The sequence below is a fragment of the Phyllobates terribilis genome, unplaced genomic scaffold (assembly GCF_046119375.1).
Source record: "Phyllobates terribilis strain yellow unplaced genomic scaffold, ASM4611937v1 Scaffold_13__5_contigs__length_258822181, whole genome shotgun sequence".
Classification (NCBI taxonomy): Eukaryota; Metazoa; Chordata; class Amphibia; order Anura; family Dendrobatidae; genus Phyllobates; species Phyllobates terribilis.
In genome coordinates, this window is record NW_027362773.1 from 111331688 (window position 1) to 111337687 (window position 6000).

The following is a 6000-nucleotide window of genomic DNA, read 5'->3' on the forward strand; positions in this document are numbered from 1 at the left end:
GAAATTGACAGAAAGTGATTGGGGAGTATAGCGAGTAATGTCACTAGAAGGTGCTATGACCCATAGTAACCTCTCAATCATGTAGTAGATCAATGTGAACATTAGGGTAAGGGCAGAGCGTTTCCTTTTAACAGGTTTTCAGTTCTGATGCAGTTTTTTAAATCTGTTTGGACATGGCTTTTGAAGCTTCTTTTCATGCATTTTTTTTTTTTTTTGCAACCTTTTGACTTGATCGTGTCAAGTTAATTGCAAATTTCACAAGGAATCCAAATCGTACTTTTTTCTTTTCTTTTTTTTTTCGGTGGGAAGGTTTCCAAAACCTTGTCAGAAAAAAAACATCACTGTGGGCTTCCCACTTAAATCAATAGGAAGTGTATTTTAAATGTTTTTAATGTGGATTTTGGAGCCTTAATGATAAAACCTCAGATTAGAACCCCCCAAAAAGTAATACCCCACACTTGATGAATGAATTTTTTTCCACATTGTTTTTTTTTACATTTTACTATAATATATCTGATTTCTTTCAGGAATACTAGACATTACGTTGTTTATGTCTTTCATTTATAATACAAATTACAATATTATTAGACATTTTATGGTCAACTTTTCTACTATTAAGCTATGTTCACACTTAGCATTTTTGCAGCGTTTTTTATGCAAATTTTCAGCTGCGTTTTACAGTACCAGAAAAGTCTGAGATTTCAGAAATCTCATGCACACACCTTGTTTTTTTTCCCTGACTGTTTTGTCAAAGAGCTGCATTTTTGCAAAATGCAGTATGTCATTTCTTTCAGTGTTTTTTTGTGTTTTTCACTCCTTGAAAGCAATGGTAGTGCAAAAACGCTGCAAAAACGCTTCCAAAAACTCAGGTATCAGGTTTTGCTGCGTTTTTGGTGCCAAAACCTGATGAAGTTGAATTAGATTAGATCAGAATGCACAAAAGACTAATGTACCCTGACAAAAACACAGAAAAAAACGCAGCGAAAACTAAGCAAAACCTGCTTCTTGTAAACAGCTTAAACTCAGCTGAAAAATTAACATTAAAAAAATGCTGCAAAAACGCCACTTGTGAACATAGGGGTATACTAAAGATTCATTTTCACATTAACTGTGTACTGCTTTCCTCATTTCTAATGATTAAAGAGCTGTTGCTTTGGTCTCCAGCCCACCGACACTATCATGATGGACAATCCCGATCGTAACAGTTACATAGTCCAACAGGTTTTTTTCAGACACCGGCACCGCATGGTCTTTTCCCTTGTTAAACCATCCTGTTGCTTTCACTCCCCTTAGTCCATTTACAGCAATGCTGTGGCACAGCGTTTCAACACCCGAGCATTCATATCTCAGCATTGAGCTCCTCCATGTTACACACCTGTCCTTGGTCCGTTCTCTGCTCCCTTCACCCAGATCTGTCAAACATTGTTGCGCTCCGCGTTAGAATTTGTAAGTAGCCGGCGAGCTCCCATGTGATCATCTAACTAGGACTATATAAGGCCTACCAAGACACACACCTGTGTCTTGATATTAAGACTCATAGTTTGTCTATGCACCATGACCTTCACAGTATCAGTCTGCAGTCTCCAGGACCTCTGCTACAAGACTGCGGTCTCCAGGACCTCTGCTACCTGTCTGCGGTCTCCAGGACCTCTGCTACCTGTCTGCGGTCTCCAGGACCTCTGCTACCTGTCTGCGGTCTCCAGGACCTCTGCTACCTGTCTGCGGTCTCCAGGACCTCTGCTATCTGTCTGCGGTCTCCAGGACCTCTGCTACCAGTCTGCACTCTCCAGGACATCTGCTACCTGTCTGCAGTCTCCAGGACCTCTGCTACCAGTCTGTTCTCTCCAGGACCTCAGCTACCAGTCTGCGGTCTCCAGGACCTCTGCTACCAGTCTGCGGTCTCCAGGACCTCTGCTACCAGTCTGCGGTCTCCAGGACCTCTGCTATCTGTCGCCGCTCTCCAGGACGTCTGCTACCTGTCGGCGCTCTCCAGGACCTCTGCTACCTGTCGGCGCTCTCCAGGACCTCTGCTACCAGTCTGCGGTCTCCAGGACCTCAGCTACCTGTCGGCGCTCTCCAGGACCTCTGCTACCTGTCGGCACTCTCCAGGACCTCTGCTACCAGTCTACGGTCTCCAGGACCTCTGCTACCAGTCTGCGGTCTCCAGGACCTTTGCTACCAGTCTGCGGTCTCCAGGACCTCTGCTACCAGTCTGCGGTCTCCAGGACCTCTGCTACCAGTCTGCGGTCTCCAGGACCTCTGCTACCAGTCTGCGCTCTCCAGGACCTCTGCTACCAGTCTGCGGTCTCCAGGACCTCTGCTACCTGTCGGCGCTCTCCAGGACCTCTGCTACCTGTCGGCGCTCTCCAGGACCTCTGCTACCAGTCTGCGGTCTCCAGGACCTCTGCTACCAGTCTGCGGTCTCCAGGACCTCTGCTACCAGTCTGCAGTCTCCAGGACCTCTGCTACCAGTCTGCGGTCTCCAGGACCTCTGCTACCAGTCTGCGGTCTCCAGGACCTCTGCTACCAGTCTGCGGTCTCCAGGACCTTTGCTACCAGTCTGCGGTCTCCAGGACCTCTGCTACCAGTCTGCGGTCTCCAGGACCTCTGCTACCAGTCTGCGGTCTCCAGGACCTCTGCTACCAGTCTGCGGTCTCCAGGACCTCTGCTACCAGTCTGCGGTCTCCAGGACCTCTGCTACCTGTCGGCGCTCTCCAGGACCTCTGCTACCTGTCGGCGCTCTCCAGGACCTCTGCTACCAGTCTGCGGTCTCCAGGACCTCTGCTACCAGTCTGCGGTCTCCAGGACCTCTGCTACCAGTCTGCAGTCTCCAGGACCTCTGCTACCAGTCTGCGGTCTCCAGGACCTCTGCTACCAGTCTGCGGTCTCCAGGACCTCTGCTACCAGTCTGCGGTCTCCAGGACCTCTGCTACCAGTCTGCGGTCTCCAGGACCTCTACTACCAGTCTGCGGTCTCCAGGACCTCTGCTACCTGTCTGCGGTCCCACAGGTGCACTACAACCGCTGTACCCAAGCAGCAGAATGCTTCAGAGAACAATACAACATATATACATCACACAAACAGCAAACATCTTTAAGGCAGCATCATTACAACGCCAGCCAACATGATCCCACAGTGACATATACATAAAGTCCTTCCCACTTCCATCACAAGTCCAGAATTCTACAACACACCTCTGAGGATCCCTGTTTGTTAGCGGTCTTCCTTGAGAATTGCCTCTAACCGCCTGTCTAGATCTTTTTTGTCTTAAGTAGCAGGGGGCTACTGCCTACCAGGCGGCTCCGGACACGCACCGCCTCACTTCCTGCTAGCAGCCCCTTTTATAACTGTCTAGTTCTTGTTACAAAAGAAACATCTGGAGGCAACAGTTTATAAGACACTTAACTTTTATACAATAAATAACATAAAGATCATTACAATAGAAGCAATAGGGAACACAATTACATACTGTAGGTGAACAGTCACATTATATTCTCCTTGATGTACAGGCAGTGAATTTACACTATGGATATGTAATTTACTCATATATTATATCAATATTTTGTCTCTTAGTTACACAGCAGTCATGTAAGAATTGCAGAACAGTCTGTATGTTTGGATAGTGAGATAATATAACATCTGAACCAGTTACTAATATGCTGGAAAGCAGCACTTTAGAAGAGAAATAACATTTGTTGTCACGATGGGGCAGAACATAAAGGAACACATGTGAGATAGAAAAATAACCTTAAGCCACAATGACATAATATGTTGCGAGATGCTGATCCTGCAAATATATCAGTAGGGTTCATCATAGGAATACAGATGGAGAAAAATATGCTACAACTTTTAATAGTTCGACTTAGAGTACAAGGTAAAATATGCAGTCAAATGTAGACCCCTACGTGCCGATAGGGAATACTGTAGACACCGCTGGCTGCATTTGGGTTGTGACTTTTCCGTGCTGTTTTCGATTTCACGCTATTTATTTCAGTTAGCAACACTGGCCCCAACTTGGTTACTACTAAACATTGTGATCATTGCTCGTGATAAATATGTAATTGCTTTCCTGTGGGTTTAGTAAGGGTGTCACTGACATCAGTGAGTCGGCGTCCTATTTAATTCTACATTGCCTGACTTTAATAAAACTTATTTTACTAAATTCTTACATTTACTCCTTGGATGGGCAACAGTTTTCTGCTTAGTGGATGCTACAAATATGTGTATTGGGCTCCAATGAATAGCCTATCTATATAATATATTAAATCAGTCAAGCCTGTTATCATTTGCAAATTACAGACATGGCAAATCCCAAGTCTGATGTACATGTTCCTTTGAATTGATCTAGACAGACTCTGCATCCTTATTTCTTTAGAGAACAGATCTCTAACTGAACGGAGCTGCATGCACAAAATGTTTTGGCTCTGAGTTCTAATGCAGCACGGACAGATGGTGCTGGTGCAGCAGGACCATCCAATTGGAACAGTGGAGGCAGATAGGTGAGGACCAGGACGGCAACTAAAGAAGCAGATATGGATCCATGAGAGATGATGAAGCAGAGTAAAAGTCATGGCAACTGGTGTAGCCGCTAATAATGTACTGACTATGAAGCAGAGAAGCAGAGCTGAGTGATACCGGAGGTTTTAAGGCAAATCTAGTCCAGTGGAATAGCAGAATTAACTCAGTGAAGTAGCAGAGCTGAGTTTGTCTTAAAAACCAAGTCAACGCTGCTACAGCGGTTATGAAGAGTTACCCATCAACATGGAGGAGCTAGGTTTGTCACAGAATCCAGGTAGAACTGGCCCGTGGTGTTGCAGAGTGTCCCAGCGATGTAGCATGGTGGGGTTTGTTACAGAGTCCAGCTGTAGTTCACCATTGTAATTCTGGCTTGAAAAAGGTCAATATGGCCAAATCGTTGCCCTGTCCTTTTACTGTTGGTATTTTAAAAAATGGAATAAAAGTTTTGTTTTCCACATAAGAATAACTGTTTGATGCCTCGGACTCTTTGGAACTCTGCTGTTTTAAACCTGGTAGGAAGTCAAAGCACGTAAGCACAAAATTCATCAATGGTGCATGCGATTTGCTCACTGGACTTGTTGTGGAGTCTCGGCAGTATCAGCTAGCAGCGTAGCAAGGCTGGGTTTGTCACAGAGTCTTGGCACATGAGTCGACTTATAAGACATGGGAACATGACCTCACAGGAGTCTGGCAGGTTGCCATAATAAAATGACTTATAGAAGGGTAATGGCAGCCGGCTGAGGCAGGAGTAGGATGCAGAACCCGGCGCTGGAGCCAGGACAGGTGAGTAATACAGAACCAGAGCTAGAGGAACCGCCTCTAGGAATATTCATACATTGCGGAACTACAGTATCTCACCATACAAATTAAAGGGCTTTCTGAGTTTTAACTTGTATAATCCTAGGATACAACCGCATTGTGTGATCTGTGATGCTCTGACCAATGTGTTCATTACCAATAATGAGAACATTTTCTGCAGACATCATTCTTATTCTGATGCTCTGTCCAAACGTGTTCCAAATAAGAAAACAACTCCAATTGGCACTTCTTAAAGAACCTCAAAGTAGTAGAATATATCCAGAACGATGATGTCTATTACAACTTTGGACATCGTCTACTATTTCTGTATTCTTTAAGTATTTCCAATGAAGCTGGCGATACATAATAGCTGTCAGCCAAAGGTTTGTTCAGCCAACACTTACATCTCCCAATCTTCCATCTACATTCATGATGGTCTCATCTGAGTTGTCATCAAGGAAAGACATTAATGAGTCTTCTGGTGTTGCCTAAATCTAATATGCATGGCCAGTTTAATAGTTCACATTCACCCATTTGGAATATATTTTGGCAAGGAATTTAAGAAACCTCTTGGATGGTTTACTATTAGTAGACTCTAGTCTGCACTTGAACAGAAGAACATTGAGGAGAACCTCAAGCTTCTAGTTAGGCTATGTGCCCGCGATGCAGAAATGCTCCGGATTT